Source organism: Agelaius tricolor, unplaced genomic scaffold (genome assembly GCF_023055355.1).
Source record: "Agelaius tricolor isolate 1412-34295 unplaced genomic scaffold, bAgeTri1.0.p SCAF_9, whole genome shotgun sequence".
In the NCBI taxonomy this organism is placed as follows: domain Eukaryota; kingdom Metazoa; phylum Chordata; class Aves; order Passeriformes; family Icteridae; genus Agelaius; species Agelaius tricolor.
This window is the reverse complement of record NW_027269269.1, coordinates 27,805,384-27,820,147: the sequence shown is the minus strand read 5'-3', so window position 1 is coordinate 27,820,147 and position 14,764 is coordinate 27,805,384. Positions and strand designations below refer to the sequence as shown.

Here is a 14,764-nt window from a genome sequence, read left to right as displayed (position 1 = left end):
TCCTTCACTGCAGAGCTACTGTCCACAGCAAACTACATGTCATAGTACAACTGTCACAGGCATGCCACTTTCATCCTCCAGACAGCGGTTAAGTTTGGAAATTACTTTATTTGAAATTAAAGCTCTATTTGAAGTTGCCATTTTCCATCATTTCCAACATGCAAACAAATGTGATCCTCTGTGTGTGTGGCCATCATCCTTTTCCTAAATGTGTATGTGGCCATCATCCTTTTCCTAAATGTGTGTGTCATAATTCTGCCAGTGCCTAGAAAGAAGAGAATTGGGCAAGGTGAGGGAATTCACTGTTCCTGTTGAAAAAACTCCTTTAGAAATTTTGAGCTGGTTTGGTTGGAGGCAAGGTGGAGCCCAAATGACTTGAGACTCTGTCTTGGCATGGAAACAGCCCTCCCTGAGAAGTAGGGCATTGGCTTCCTCCAAGCAGAACTGATTTTGCTATGACTGTATGTGAGCTCTGTGAAACTGTGGACTCAGCAGATATTTTAATTTGAGGATAAAGCACATAAGCAAGTTACAATGAGAAAAACTTCATGCGTGACCAGAGCCTACTGAAATCTTTGAGTGAGGGCCTTGAAGCTACCTTGATTTTATCATGGGCTAGGAACACAAGGCTGTTGCTGAGGAACTGCTGTGTTGCAAATTCAAAACCTGACTCGCCACTTGTAAAGTCTTTATACGTAACATCCTATGGCAATTTCTTTATCAGGAACCCACTCTTTTCAGGGAAGTCTGAATGGTGTTTAATGGAATGGTCTTTACTTAACTGTGTACTTGACCCATAGAAAACTCTGTAACTTGAGCATGTTTTAATAAGACAGTACATGCCTATGTTGCCTCTGCTGTGTTACTAATAAAATGTATAACCCTCGGAACAGTTCCAGATTCAGATCCTGTCTCTTTTAGTGAAATCCAAAGGCTGTTTCTTGCAGCAAGGTTCTTCTCAAATCTTTTTACTACCTCTCTTCCACATTTGGACCATGCACAGAAAAAAGGAAAAGAAACAAACAAAAAAAAAAGTTTATGAGCTTTTATTCTGTTGCTGGTACTGACAGAAAGACCTGTGATAGTTACTGGACTTGTTCCTCTCTAGGGATCTCCAAATCCATCCTGCTTGGTCATTTTTTTGCAGGACTATAAGCATCCCAGGAGGCGGGTGCATTTACTAACAAACCTCAGGTCTCAAAACTGCCTCCAGCCTCATCAGCCAGATGCTTTTGCGCCTTTAGCTAATAGCTTTTCTTGTAGCAGATCCTGTTCACCAAAACTGTAGGTGGTGGTTGGCTCTTTTCCTGAGCAGTGCAGCAACATCTCAGTTGTCTGTTCTTACAGCCAATGCAGATCCACATGCACAAGGCATGGTGAGAGCTGCTGGTGTGGCTCAGTGCTTCATTTCCAGCTGCAGCATTCTTAGATGCCTGGGGGAAGGGGACTATGGAGACAACAGAGAAGAGCCCTTTCCTTCAGCTGCCCTCCTCTAGATCCTAGGTACCAGTGGGGGACACAGGTACCTAATGTCTTAAGAGAGTGGAAATTTAAGATTAAAACCCCTTGTAGTTATGTGATGAACACCAGAGTGCATGAGCTGCACAATCTCACATGAGTTTTTCAGATAACTCAACACTGTATTTTTCCCCCCTCTTATTTCCTTAAACACACAGTCACATCAGGGAATGCTGCACACTGCTGTAGATGCCTAAGAGGCATTCTGGAAGAAATTTTAGCAGGAAGAACCACATTCTCATATACATATGATCCTTACCTCACATAACCCTTTATAAGCACCATTGCTGGTAACAAAGTTCTTACACAACCCACAATATTACAGGCAAGAGGAAAGGAGAAGGTGGAAAGAAGGATCTATGGAGAGTAGGCAGTCTTTGCCTACCTTTGACATGCGTGTGAAGCTTTGAGGTGTCTGTTTTCACTTCTAACATACAGTCTACCCTGCCTGATCCCAGTTAGTGGGTAGAGCGGCACTTCCATGCTGCACTGTGATCAAGAAGTGGCTTGGCTGCTATGCAGGGAAGACAGTGAACACAGCAGATGTGGAACAACAACTCCCTGTAGTAGTTGTGGCAGTTTAGACATGTCCTAGCCAGCCTTACTCTGTTCTGGCCACTGAAGCAAGCACAATTGTTCAAGATCCAGTACTTTTAAGCTGCAAACTAATCTGCAACTTGGTGCCTTTCGTTGTCTTCTGCTACAGTTTGCACTGCAAAAAAACCCTGATATTTAAAAATCACTCCCTCTCAGAAATCACCTACCCTTTAATTTGACTTTAAAAATATCAGCCTTGCATATCCAATGTTTGGAAAAGCAGAAAGTGTCAATGAATTAGTAAACATTAGGTGCTAAGATCAATCTTTCATTATTAGTTCCTTGCTGTGGAATCTATATTGTATGGTAATTGTTTTCCCATCAGCTCTAAGAAACATTGCATTTAAATCACATAAAAAAATTAATTTCTGTCCTGCCCAGTGGTGACAGATCAAAGTGATTATTCTTGATACCCTGTCTCCCTGGCCTAACTTTGGAGTTAGCTCAGTTTTTAGCACAGCTTGGACTAAAGAAGAATCTTCTTTCCAACTTGAATTATTCCATGTTTCTCTCCTGCTGAAGTTAGTAGATGCACCATTACTCAGTGATGCAGGTGTTTTTAGTGCTTTGGAGCATTAGAAGAAATGCTGCAGTATTTTCTTGCCATGCCATGACACAGGCATGAAATGCAGAAAGATTTCACTGCTTTGAACTAAAATCACAGATGCAGAAGTAATTATTTGAATGAATAACAGTAGCCAGCCCAAGCTCTATACTAAAATAAGAGAAAGAATGGTAAAGCTCTATTTATTATTTGGCATACACAAAGATGCTAGAGCTGAAATGAGAAAAGTGAGGGTAGAGGCTGGGTCAGTGACAGGTACAACTAGATCTGTGTCTACAAAACTGAGTTGCATGAAAGTAGTGTCATGTGGTTTTATTGGAGTATCTGTGCTGTTTAAGTTCCTGTGTCTGCAAAGGACTGGCTCAAGGGCAGCCAGTTTTACCCCACTTTGAGGGCAGAAGGAGCATGTGAGGGTGTTATCTCACAGCACTTCACCATTTAGATGCATAGGAGAGATTCCATCTCATATTTATTACTCAGGACTATGGCCAGAAATGAAGCTTTGCATTTTGGGCTGGTGAAGGAAGCTGAGTGTGTAATGCTGAGCCCTGAAATCCTCTGTACACAAAACAGGTATGGCAGAAGCAGTTACCACTAGCAGCAGCAATATATGTCTGCTTCCAAGCTAATGAATTGCATTGTGGCATTTCACCATAAGAAGAAAGTGGTTTTCATTATTGGAATATGATCCCAGTATTACCGGATGGAACGTGCCTGGGCTCGTCTGGCCCTTGCTGCTTGACCAAAGGCAGCAGCTGTGGTGGTTTCACCTCAGAGACACCTTTGGCTGGCTGGATGCTGCAGATCGGCGCTTGGGACAAGTCCAGGCAAGCAGGAGCTCAGGTTTACCTCTAATGGAAAGGCTTTAGGCGAGGTGAAGAGGAAAAGGAGACGGATTCTGCTGGAGGGTTTAATCCAGAGTTTTATTCCAGGGTCACAGATCTCCGAATCTTGGTAACAGCTCCAACAGAATATTGACCACATGGTCCCATGTCTTTTTAAGCCCGGGAAAAGGGGGAGGGGAAAGGGGTAGGTGTGCCACCAACCAGGTGGAAAGGGGGGCAGTCTCAGGGGACAATGACACCTAGAGTAGCCAATGACCCCAGGGCTGAGAAGCATCTTTTGAACTTGACCAACTAGACGACGCCCTTGATGGAATGTTAAGATTGACAGACAGCACTTAGGAAGGGGGCAAGGGGGAAGGGAAGGGAGAGGTTGGCACATCTGAGGGACTGGGAAAGGTGAAACAGGATATTGCTTCACACTGCAATATTTCATGACAGCTCATATCATCCCCGAGGTCACACACTGTGAAAATATTTTCCATATTTTATTGCACACTGTCTCAGTGTGATGCTGGCAGTTCTGATAAAGCAGAGTGGCTTGGATGAGTCAGGGAGGCTGCATGATCTGGGAGCTGTAAATTGAATTCAATTACAGATTACTTTTCCTGTCATCTTTGCAGCATGGCTTATATATTTTTATATATATGTTCAGAAACATAATAAAGGCACCCCATATCCTCAAACTTTGAAATGCAGGAAATTTATATATATACACTATATATATACACATAAAAGTAAGTTTCCTACATTGTCAATTATCATAAAAGTTTGAGGATTTGAGGTGCTTTTATTATATTTTTGAAATGAGATTACAGAGACCTTGGTATTGTGGAGGACAAAGCTGCTGCAAGACTACTTCATAAGGGGTAAAGATATATCCTAGTCAACTTTTTAGCTCAGAGATACTATTTTCTTTCAGAATAATGTATATGGGGAAGGCTGGAGTTAATTTGTCAAATTTTCCTGCTATTAATGATATTTTGTGTTGCTCCATTCACTTGATGTTCTCAAAATATTTTGATTAAGCCTTTTGAACCACCTTTTTGAAAAACAGGAAAGGTTAAAACCCTTTCCACAGTGGGTCCAGTGATCTGCTCAATGTTCACCAGTACTTCAGGGCTAGAAAGAGATTTTAAACTACAGCATCTGGACTGGAATTTAAAATCCTACTCCAGTCCTGGGAAAGCACACATTTTCCCAACCTTTTCTTGCTGCTCCTTCCCTACAAAGATGTTGGTTCAGCTTCTACTTTGTGTAGCTCCTTTTGTCTGAAAGGGAAGCTACTACTTAAGATACTGTGATACTGGAGGATATTGCAGAGCTGTTTTCTCTTTGGAAATAGCTGTAGAAAATTCTGATATGATACCACCTGGAATATTGCTGTGGAGGAAAAAAAGTGCTTGCTGCAGTGCTATTTTTCCAAGTTAACATAAGCCTTTGAATTGCTTTTGTAATAGCTTCCTTCCAGCATATGTATTATTAAATTATGGATTAAAAAATAGAAGCAAACAGAAAAAGCAAAACTTAAGTCACAAAGTCTCTGAGAAGATGATAAGAAAGCTGCACCGAAACATTAGTAAAGAAACAACTGAAACAAATTTTTTCAGTTTGGGAAACCATCTAGATGCCATGATAACTATTTTCCTTCTGTGAGTCTGAGATCTATTATTTTGAAAACTTAATTTTCAGATGATCAGCAAACATCTGCATCATAGATTAATCATCATTGCTAGATCAAATAACCCCCAAAAACCGCTCAAAAGCAAGAGTCACAGACCTTTGTGACAAACCTTCCTCATCCTCCCTTTGAGTAGGGAAAAGTTGGATACTGGAAAAGAGCTGAATTTTGCAATGGAAGGCATCTTCATCAACAGTAGAGTTTGTACAAACATCCTAGAATGGCTACCCAGAATATTCTGGTGTTAAATAACCCAAGAACGAATTGCCATCATTACAGACTTTCGCAGATCTCTCCACAGAAGTAATTTCAAATAGATTTGCTAAGGGTCATTTAACCAGTTCTGATACAGCCATTCGTCAAATACGGGCATGAGGAACCTGGTAATCTGACTATTACATACATATTGTAAGAAGTCATGCACAATTTATGGACAGAAATTGATGCTTTTTTCATTGTTGTTCTTCAGACCCACTAAAACTGAACAACCTCCTCTATGGTTTAATCCTAATCGAAATCAGGATTTCGTCAGAGCAGAAGTATAACTGCTCCACCCTAGCCTGCTCCACATACTCCACATGTAAATGCTGCCCTGTTGTAGTAACTCTTACCATTTATGTTAAAATACTCAATCCCTGAAGTTGTGATTACAGTGACCCTTCCAGGATCCTTACAATAAGGAAAAGCCAAGTTGAGAAGTGTTTGCCATTACAGTTTCACATGTCAAGACAGGGCATGGTACCTTTCAAGTCATGTTACTGCTAAAAGTGAGGTGGTTTTTCTGAGTACTTTTTGCTAACAAAGTCTGTTCTTATTGCTGTAACCACTATCTCTTTTAGCAGATAAGTTTGAGATCCATACCAAATCTTAGGTCCGGTGCTGTATTAAGCCTAGACAGTCAGAATACAGTGTCTGAAGGTGAAGCTGGCAAAAGAAATTTAAAAAGCCTTGAGGATACAGGAAATTCAGTGAGCATTGATTCAGGAAAGAGCCAGATGCTTCAGGCTGAATCAGTGCTGAACCTCTTCGCAGATTTACAGGCAGCATTTTGCCACGACTTTTTTATAAATTGAGCTGAGTAATCCCCTTTTCATCACTCATCCTTCGTGCACACGCACATGTGTCTGTGGACTTTAATATAATAATTTATGTTAAATAATAATATAACAGTTATATTTAGTCTTTGAGCTAAATTCACACTTGTCTATCTCTGTGCTTTTATTGTTTCCTGCCTGATACAGCAGGAGACCTTTCTTGAAAGAGCACTCATCACCAGATCAGCATAGACAGAAATGTTCTAAAACTTTATGACTCCTCCAGAAAGAGACTTTTTCTCCAGTGGTCTCACTAAACATTTGAGAGCAATTGCTACTAAACTTAATACATAAGGAATTTTGTATATGATAAATTACCCTTTCTATCTTTCAACTTGTTTTAAGTTTGGCCTCAAAAATGTGTAGCTTCAGCTGATTCTTGAAGCATTGAGAAAATCTGTTGAGATAAAACAGGGAGGAAAAAATGTTACATTTAAAAGTAGAAGTTACAAAAAACAATCAAAGTATTATTGAGGTACTCTTCATAATCTGAGAAGAGATACAACAGAGGCCCCACCCCCATTTTTTTTTTTTTTAAATTTTGAAAGTCCAACACAATGCTTGTTTCCATGTAAGCATTGGTTACTTCTGTTTCAATTTAATTCATGGGACACCTTTTAGGCATGGCCACAGCAGACAGATGTAGCATTTTCAAAATCCATGGACTACTGACTTGGGGCTTAATATGGGTGATGTTTTCCAGGGGTGTGACTGCCAGTGTCCGACTGAGCAGTGTTAAGAGATCAACTGTGATGCTTGTCATGCAAACCATCTGTTGTGGATGGAGAGTGGGTTTCACCTTCAGAGAATTTTGGTATCTCACATGCCTTTTTCCCATAGTCTGTGACCAGCAGCTCATAGCATCACAGTGAAATGCTGGAGGGGAAAATCTGAACTAATAATAACTCTGCACAGACCCATGGGGTAAGTTGGAGGTCAGGGCTGAACTGATCTTTTATGTGAAAATGGCAGTAGCTGTAATTCACTTGCTGGTCATGGGAATGGGCTGAACCAAAGTCAGTTTTTTTCTGAGGTAGGTAAGGGGAAAAAGAGCTGACAATGTGACTTAGAAGTATCTCAGTTTTACATGCAAGGGACCCTATCTCTGTGTGATCTTTCAGGCCCATGCAAAGTGAATGCTGAGTAGGAATACTCAGAGCTTGTGCTGTTTTATTTCAGTTTTGTACTTTCTTTGTGTAGGCTTCTTTGTCTCAAAATAAAATCTTAAGAGTTCATGATGATTTTGCTGTAACAGTCACTGAAGTCAGGTGCTGTCTGGCAGCCCATGTTATGTGGGAAATGAAATGAGATGCCTATTTGGTCCCTTTTGACCGTGTGCTTTGTGAATTTGGATAGCTGGAGTGACACTGAAACCTAGCTCCCAGCACCATCCATTTATTTTGCATTCTATTAATGAGAATGATTTCTCTTTACTGTTTTGCTTTTGAGATGCTGCAGATGGTGGGGGGAAGAAGTGGGGAGAGAGGAAGAGAAAATCTGGAGAAGGGGCTTCTGCACCCTGCCACTATAATTCATCGTGATCTGACCTTCTGGATTTTCAGCCCTGCTCAGCCATCTATCACTCCTCATGTGACTGTCACCTCATATTATTGTAATTAGCAACTGCCAGCCCCAGAGATTTGACAGTGGAAGTGAAAAAGTCCCAGAAGCTCTCTGCCAATTCAAACTTAACCCTGTCATAACAGGACTGATTGCTCTGCTCCAGAAGTAGCTCATTGGCAATTGCACTTAGATAATAGCATGGTCCTGTGGTGGTATCCGGTTCCTTGACTCCCCCTGCTTTGTTGTCCTTGTGCCCTCCCAGCTCCTAGACTGCTTGACCCTTCTTTCTTCCTACATGCCACCCCTCTTTGCTGCCTATGAGAACTGAAGCTACCAATGAGGGTGCTCAAGCCGGCAATCCCAGTCTGTGGGTGGATGATAAATTCAGCTTTCTGTAGTTGTGCCAATTGAGGGCTGTCTGCTCAGCCTCAGAAAAGACCCTGCTGTTCTGTCTGTTTTTCCCCTCCTTCTGGGACTTAGCCCCCTGTGCCAGCACTCCAGAGTAGAGAGCCACCAGGGTCCCTGTCCGTTTGAGTGGCCATTGGTTCGTGCTGTTAAGACTCCCTGTCTTTGTTGCTGGTGGTATCTCAGTCAGGTGGACGAAGCTGGGTCATATCTGCCTTCTCATGCTATAAGTTCCTCACCTTCACTTATAAACATTCTCCAAGTGTGATTGACAGCTGCTGTTGCCAGTCCCTCTTTACATGGCATTTACAGATCTTGCTTCATTGTCTTTTAAGCAGGGGGTGGCTGGAGGTCATCCTTGTTGTTACCTTCTTCAGCTAATTAGGTGCAACTCCTGCTCTACTGCTGTACAGAGGTGACAGCACTGACAGCTCACTGGAAGGTTGCTTTTCCCTGGGAAATATCTGGGGTTGCAGATAAAAAATTGAGATACGGAGAGTGTGACAATATCTGATGCCCAGTCTCTGTGGTCATTCTATCAGTTCAAACAAATAGAACAGAGTCAGGTAATAAAGGTCCTGATAGTCCAGCAGTTCAACTGGGTGATTAACTGTTTCAGTAAGTGTGACAGGCAGGTTTGACATGGGCCAGGCTCAGATACCATTCTGATAGAGTTTGCATATAATCAAAAATGGATTTGCTTAACCTATTCTGCACCATTCTATCAAGACACAGCTTTTTTTACTCTGACGTTCACAAAAGTTGGCCCCCCTAGTCCTTAAGAATAAGGTGATGCCCCTTTTTTTTGCAGTAGTTCTGCACTGCCATGATCAGTCCTCATCCACGGTGTACTTTGCTCCATCACCTTGCTCTTGCAAGTAGTTGTCTACTATTAATTTAACCTCTCTGGGAGACTGGGCCAGAACAGCTTCTGCTCATTGCCACAAGAAGCGTAACTGAGAGCCCCTGAAACATGATTTTGCTATCTAGGTTACATATGCTTGAGCCATGAAGTTTCTGAGCCTGCTCTCAACCTTCAAACATTTGGCTTTGCACCACACAGTTTACTGAGCTTTATGCCAACCCACATGACAGGGCATGTTTGTGTGAGCACTCTTGTATTTTTTTGTTTTGTCTGACACCACACTAGATACCAGCAGTAACTGTGCTCACCGAGAAGCAGGAAAGTGCCCACAAAGCTGTTACTGCCTTAAGCTTTTCTAATCACATCAAATTCCCATGGTTTGCCAACTACATCCACAGAATAATACAGCCTTTTCTTTGTGCTACATTCTAGTTTATTTATTGCATTGAGAGCTGCAGCAAATGTATTAGGGCAGCATGTTCCCTGTGTCTCTTCTCAGCTTTAGTACATTTGCAACTGCTGTTTATCATGAGAAAAGGTTGCGTGGAGGAGTAGCCTTGAGGGTGCATAACCTTGGTGTTATGTGATTTATATGCATAAATGAAGAGAAAATACTTGCCGGTAAATGGAAAGATAGACATGGAAACAACAAAAAAGAAGCAGCAGAACTCTAAAAATCTCTGGAAGCAAAGTTGTATGTTTGGGTTATTCATAAGGTAGGGCATGAAAGGCAGTAGGGAATAGTTTGTGTTGTACTTCATGACTGCCTTCAAGGGAATATGACAAGATTAAGAGAAATTTCTGCTCATCACTTAAATGCTGCACTACATTTTATGTCCACACAGCGCAATGTGAAGTGTCAGCACTCATTGGTTTAGGAACTCATGATTTAAGCTAACTGGAAATGCTTGTGGATAAGTCTTGCACTATGGGATTGAGCTGCTTCTGTAGCGATACCCAAAGACTCTTTCTGGTGAAGCATGAAAAATGGAAATGTTTTCTTCAGCAGAGATCAGATACTTGGCTCTGGCCAGGAAATAAAGGCCAGAAGTTGCTATTCTGCTAAGCATGGGAGGCAACACCACATCATCCTTAAGCTGCAATGGGTACAGCATAGTTCAGGTTGGAAGACACCTCTGGAGGTTTCCGGATCAACTTCTTGTTCAAATCAGGGTTGGCTGAATATCTGACCAGATTGCTCACAGCTTTATCCAGTCTTGAATATCTCCAGGGATGGAGAATGCACGCCTTGTCATTTTTCCACCTGCAGACAGAAAGCATGAGTTACACAAGTGTAATGTAATATCTTTGTGACCAGAGGAACTTGGTAAGAGAATCAAAGCTGCTGTTACTCTGCTACTTGAGCACTCCTTGCTCTGTAGCTCTCTTTATCACTCTACCCTTCAAAGCATGATATTGAAAATAGTATATTTTTCACTTTAGGAGGCATGTCCCGTCTCTGTGCCATTAGAATGCTTAGCAACATGGATGCAGATGCATGCCACATATGCAATGAAAGTCAGGCTGTTTCTCAGCCTATATTAGGCACATTTCCCAGCTCTCACCTCATTATTTTTATGATGAATCCAAAACTCATCAATTAAAAGGAGTGCACCAGTGTTCTTTTATGTCAGGAATGGGTTGGACTAATTGCCTTTGAAATAATCCGTGTCCCTAGCCCAGTAGTGCTCAAGCTTTTCAGATGGCAACCTTGCACCCAGTAAAAGAACTGTGTGAATTGCCTAAAACCCTTTTTATATCATCCTTCCAAAAATATTATTGTGTATTTAAACCTAATCTTCAGAATATCAACAGTTCAGCCAGAGTTGCTGGTTTAGTAAATCCTGGAATCCTGGGTTAATAAATCTTGACACACTGGGTTTAGTCATAGCTCAAGATAGCTCTGCCACTCTACTGTTCTGAATCCTTAAACAAATTACTTTGTCTCTTCATATTCCTGTTTGGCCTTCTGCTCATTTTTGGTATTTCTGGCCTAATGCTGTAAACTCAGTTGTTAAGTTACTGTCTCATTATGGATTTGACAATTAATGTCTTGCAACTCCAAGCAAATACCCATGTTCTCCAGCTATTAACTATTATTGCTTGCTTCTTGCTCTCTGTCTTTTCACAGGTGAACTCACAGTTTTGTGCTATTGTGGGAGAAGATGGGGAAAAAAACTACCAACTATTCAGCAGAAAACAAAAAGCTATTTCTTAGCCAGTGGTTATAATAACTGCTATGAACCAATCTCTCTTAATATACAATTTCCTGACATTAACTGAATTTGACATTTACATTTGCTTTTATTTCTTCCAAGAGCCCTGTGTCATTTTTCCCCGTTTAAAGTGCTGTTGTACTCTGAAAATAGTAAGTTTTAAATATTGGCACTATGGGGGTCTCTATTTATTCTGTCAAGTTTACTCAGATCAAAAACATGTGATTTGACAGCAAGAAAGTCTCTCTCCGGCTTTTGTGATCTTTGGATTGTGGTGGAAAAGGCCTTTGCTAACTCATAACACTGCGGATCCAGATGTCAGAATCTTCCTGAACTGTGCAGAAGTGATGGAGAATGATGAAGGAGAGCGTGACGCACAGTGCTGAGAATAGACAGTGCAGGAAAAGCAGAGACCGCAGGCTTCTCTCTCTTCTCCCTCTCTCCCTGCTACAGAGGATTTATGACATTGTAACAGGCTTTGCCGTGAGTTGAATACGAAAAGAATTTCTCCCAGACTGTAGTACAAACAGCATTTTTGCTGCATTGGCTTCATTGCTTCAGTACTCCAGTGAGCTGACTGGCAAAATCCCAAGCTGCATGCTAAGATCCCTGCAGCACTGCAGGCAAAAGAGTGCCCAAGCTGCAGAAATAATGAAATAATGTAACTTATAAGTGCCCTTCAGTTAGTCAGAAGATTCCCTGAGGAACAAAAAAATCCTGGAGAGAATGTTGCCAAAATTCCTTTGCCATCATCCACTGCAGAGGTAATAATTTGCATATAGTTACTGCTCAATGAATTCCCTGATATGTCCTCTGCCCTCCACACCAGAGCACTGCTGGCTGCTTTCGTACACAACACACAGATCCAGATTCCTATAAACATGAGGCCAGGATGATGGGATCACTTATCTTTTCACCAAGATGAAACCCAACCAGAAAAAGCAATTTCATTGCTGTATCTACATCTCTTACCAGCTTACTCCATCCTTTACTGTCTTTTCCTTGCAGTCTGAATACGAGGCTCTCGAGTAAGGTTATTAGGTACTCACAGTGCTGAATGCAATGAGATCTTGATCTTCCTTCATCAATCACTATCACAATCACATCAACATTTATTCATTTACAGTGCGTTCTTTCAGTAGGAAGGTCTGCTGGGACCTCAGTGGTAATAAGAGAGTGCTGCTTTTCTCAGCCATGATTCCTTTCAGGAATATAAATGGCATAGCTCTTTATGGCACCCAAAATGACATTTTTCCACAGATACCGGTGATTATTTTTTGAGTTGGCTTTTTTCTTTTATGCCTAATTGATACTTTTTTACACTGTATATTTAATAGCTGTCTGGCACTTTCCATATAAGAATCTTGAGGTACAGAATTATTGTATCTATTTTACAGACATGGGAATCTGAGGAAAAGCATGGAAATGTTTACCTGTCATCAAGGTCATACACTGAGTTTATAACAAAACTGACATTTTAATAATCCTAGCAGTTCACCACTATTTCTTTCCTTGTTTTTCACCATTCCCATTCTCTGTACCGTCTCCCTTTCCTGTCTTCCTTTTCTGCTACCATTTTGCCAATGTCATATCCTCTCTTTCAGCAGGTCTTGTCCCTGAAGGTGGGGTTTGTTTTCCATATTTCTGAATCTGGATCTGATACCCAAGCACTTCATATGCCATGCAGACTCAGTTGCTGCCAGTCCTGCTTCTCTTTCACATGCTAACAGCTAGGAAATTCCACAGCAAACTCCCAGCTATTTCAGGGACCTTGAACACTGCAAGTAATTCTCCTTTCTCCTGTTATTTTTTCTCTGGCCCATTATAGTGTTGGCTGTTAGCTTTGTTATGGGCCATTAGTATTTTGCTTTAGGAACAGGTCACTCTGAAATGTTGTGGAGCATGCAGTGTGTCAGGACTCAAGACCAGTTTTCCATGGGACCTTCTGGACTCAGTATCTTTTGTATGACTGTGTGCAGTAGTATGTGGGGATGCAGCCCATCTTTTCTCAGCCTCTATTTCAAACACGATTCCTAATAGAAATTTTCTTTCCATATTCTCACATTGAAAAAGTCCCCCGATTTCTTTCTGCATGAAAACTTCAGTGTTTGCCCTGCAGTGCACCCCAAAAAAAAGACAGTCATCTGTGTATACAACAGCTGGTTAAAGGACATGTTTAGGCTTTGAGTGAGGTTTTCTGGTGAGTATTTTTTCCTCTTTACTTTTCCATAAAATAACATAAATTCTGCACGTAGTTATTTTAAAAACTTCTGGGCAATATACTCTGTGAAGTCAGAATAGCCAATTCAAAATTCTGATTTGTATTGATGTGGGCACTCTTTGTATTTTAGACACCATGTAAATGTCTTTTCTGGATAGATTTATTATCTTGTTTTTAATACATTGAAACAAGGGGCAGCTGCTAAGGAGGAGGGGAGGCACTTTGCCAGTGTGAGGACACCAGGGGAGCTGTCTGCCAATTTCAATAAGAGAAGAACAATTTTTTTTTTTTTTTGCTTTCCACTCCTCCCCTCCTTCCTAGTGCTCCTACTCCCTTACATTCACTCCTGGAGAGAGGTAGGAGTTCCATCTCCAAACTGAATCAATTCTTGCTGCCTTTACTGAGGCTGTCAGCAGAGCAAGGTTAAGTGTCAAACAATGTTTTTGTGTTAAGAATAGCTTCTTCTCTCTGCACTTGCTTGATATAAGCAGGCTTGTAGCCCCTTTCCACTTTATCCTGCTCAATGCAACATACACATTGCAGATCACTAAAGCTGCAATTACCTGGCTTTACAAAGCTTCCCTAAAATGACTTGTCTCTCCCTGTCTCTCTCCTAAGAGCACCAGATCTCTGAAACCCTGTCTTTTTTCTGAGTGTGCTCAGAGGAAAAAATCTTTATTTTAAAGACCTATTTTTCTTCTCACTTGTTTTACATCTGCCACCAGTTATCTGTATGAACAAGGCATGGCAAAACAGCAATAAGAAAGAGTAACCCCATACTGATAAGATGGCTACTAGGTGATCTGCCTTTACAGCATATTCTAACTAACCCTACCCAAGAAAACCATCAGTGACTGGAGTAACAACATGGCTGGGAGAATCTCAAGGGATTTAGCAAATTCCAAGTGGATCAGCAGCCTCATATAAGATGGTCTGGTACTGGTGGAAATTACAGTTTTCAGGTGGGACAAGAAATTAACTCCCTACTGAGCTATTTTCCACAAGAGTAGAGACTGTCACAGTGTCTATGCTACTTCTTGCAAGATGCTAGTAACACTCTGTCCTACTCAGAATTTCCCAAGCACTCTTCATTTGTAGAAGCAATCCTCTCTTCTTTCTGCTCTGAGCTCCTGCTAAGTAAATAGTAGTTACTCTCCTGGGGGGAAATTTATCCTGTGTGTGGAACAGAGAGTATAC

At 41.3% G+C, this 14,764-nt stretch overlaps 1 long non-coding RNA gene across 1 annotated transcript in view; it reads left to right on the top strand.

Moving 5' to 3' along the window:
• The window catches only part of LOC139593201 (uncharacterized), a 123,993-nt gene that overhangs the window by 24,015 nt on the left and 85,214 nt on the right, over positions 1 to 14,764 (top strand). The gene's annotated exons all lie outside the window — the stretch shown is intronic.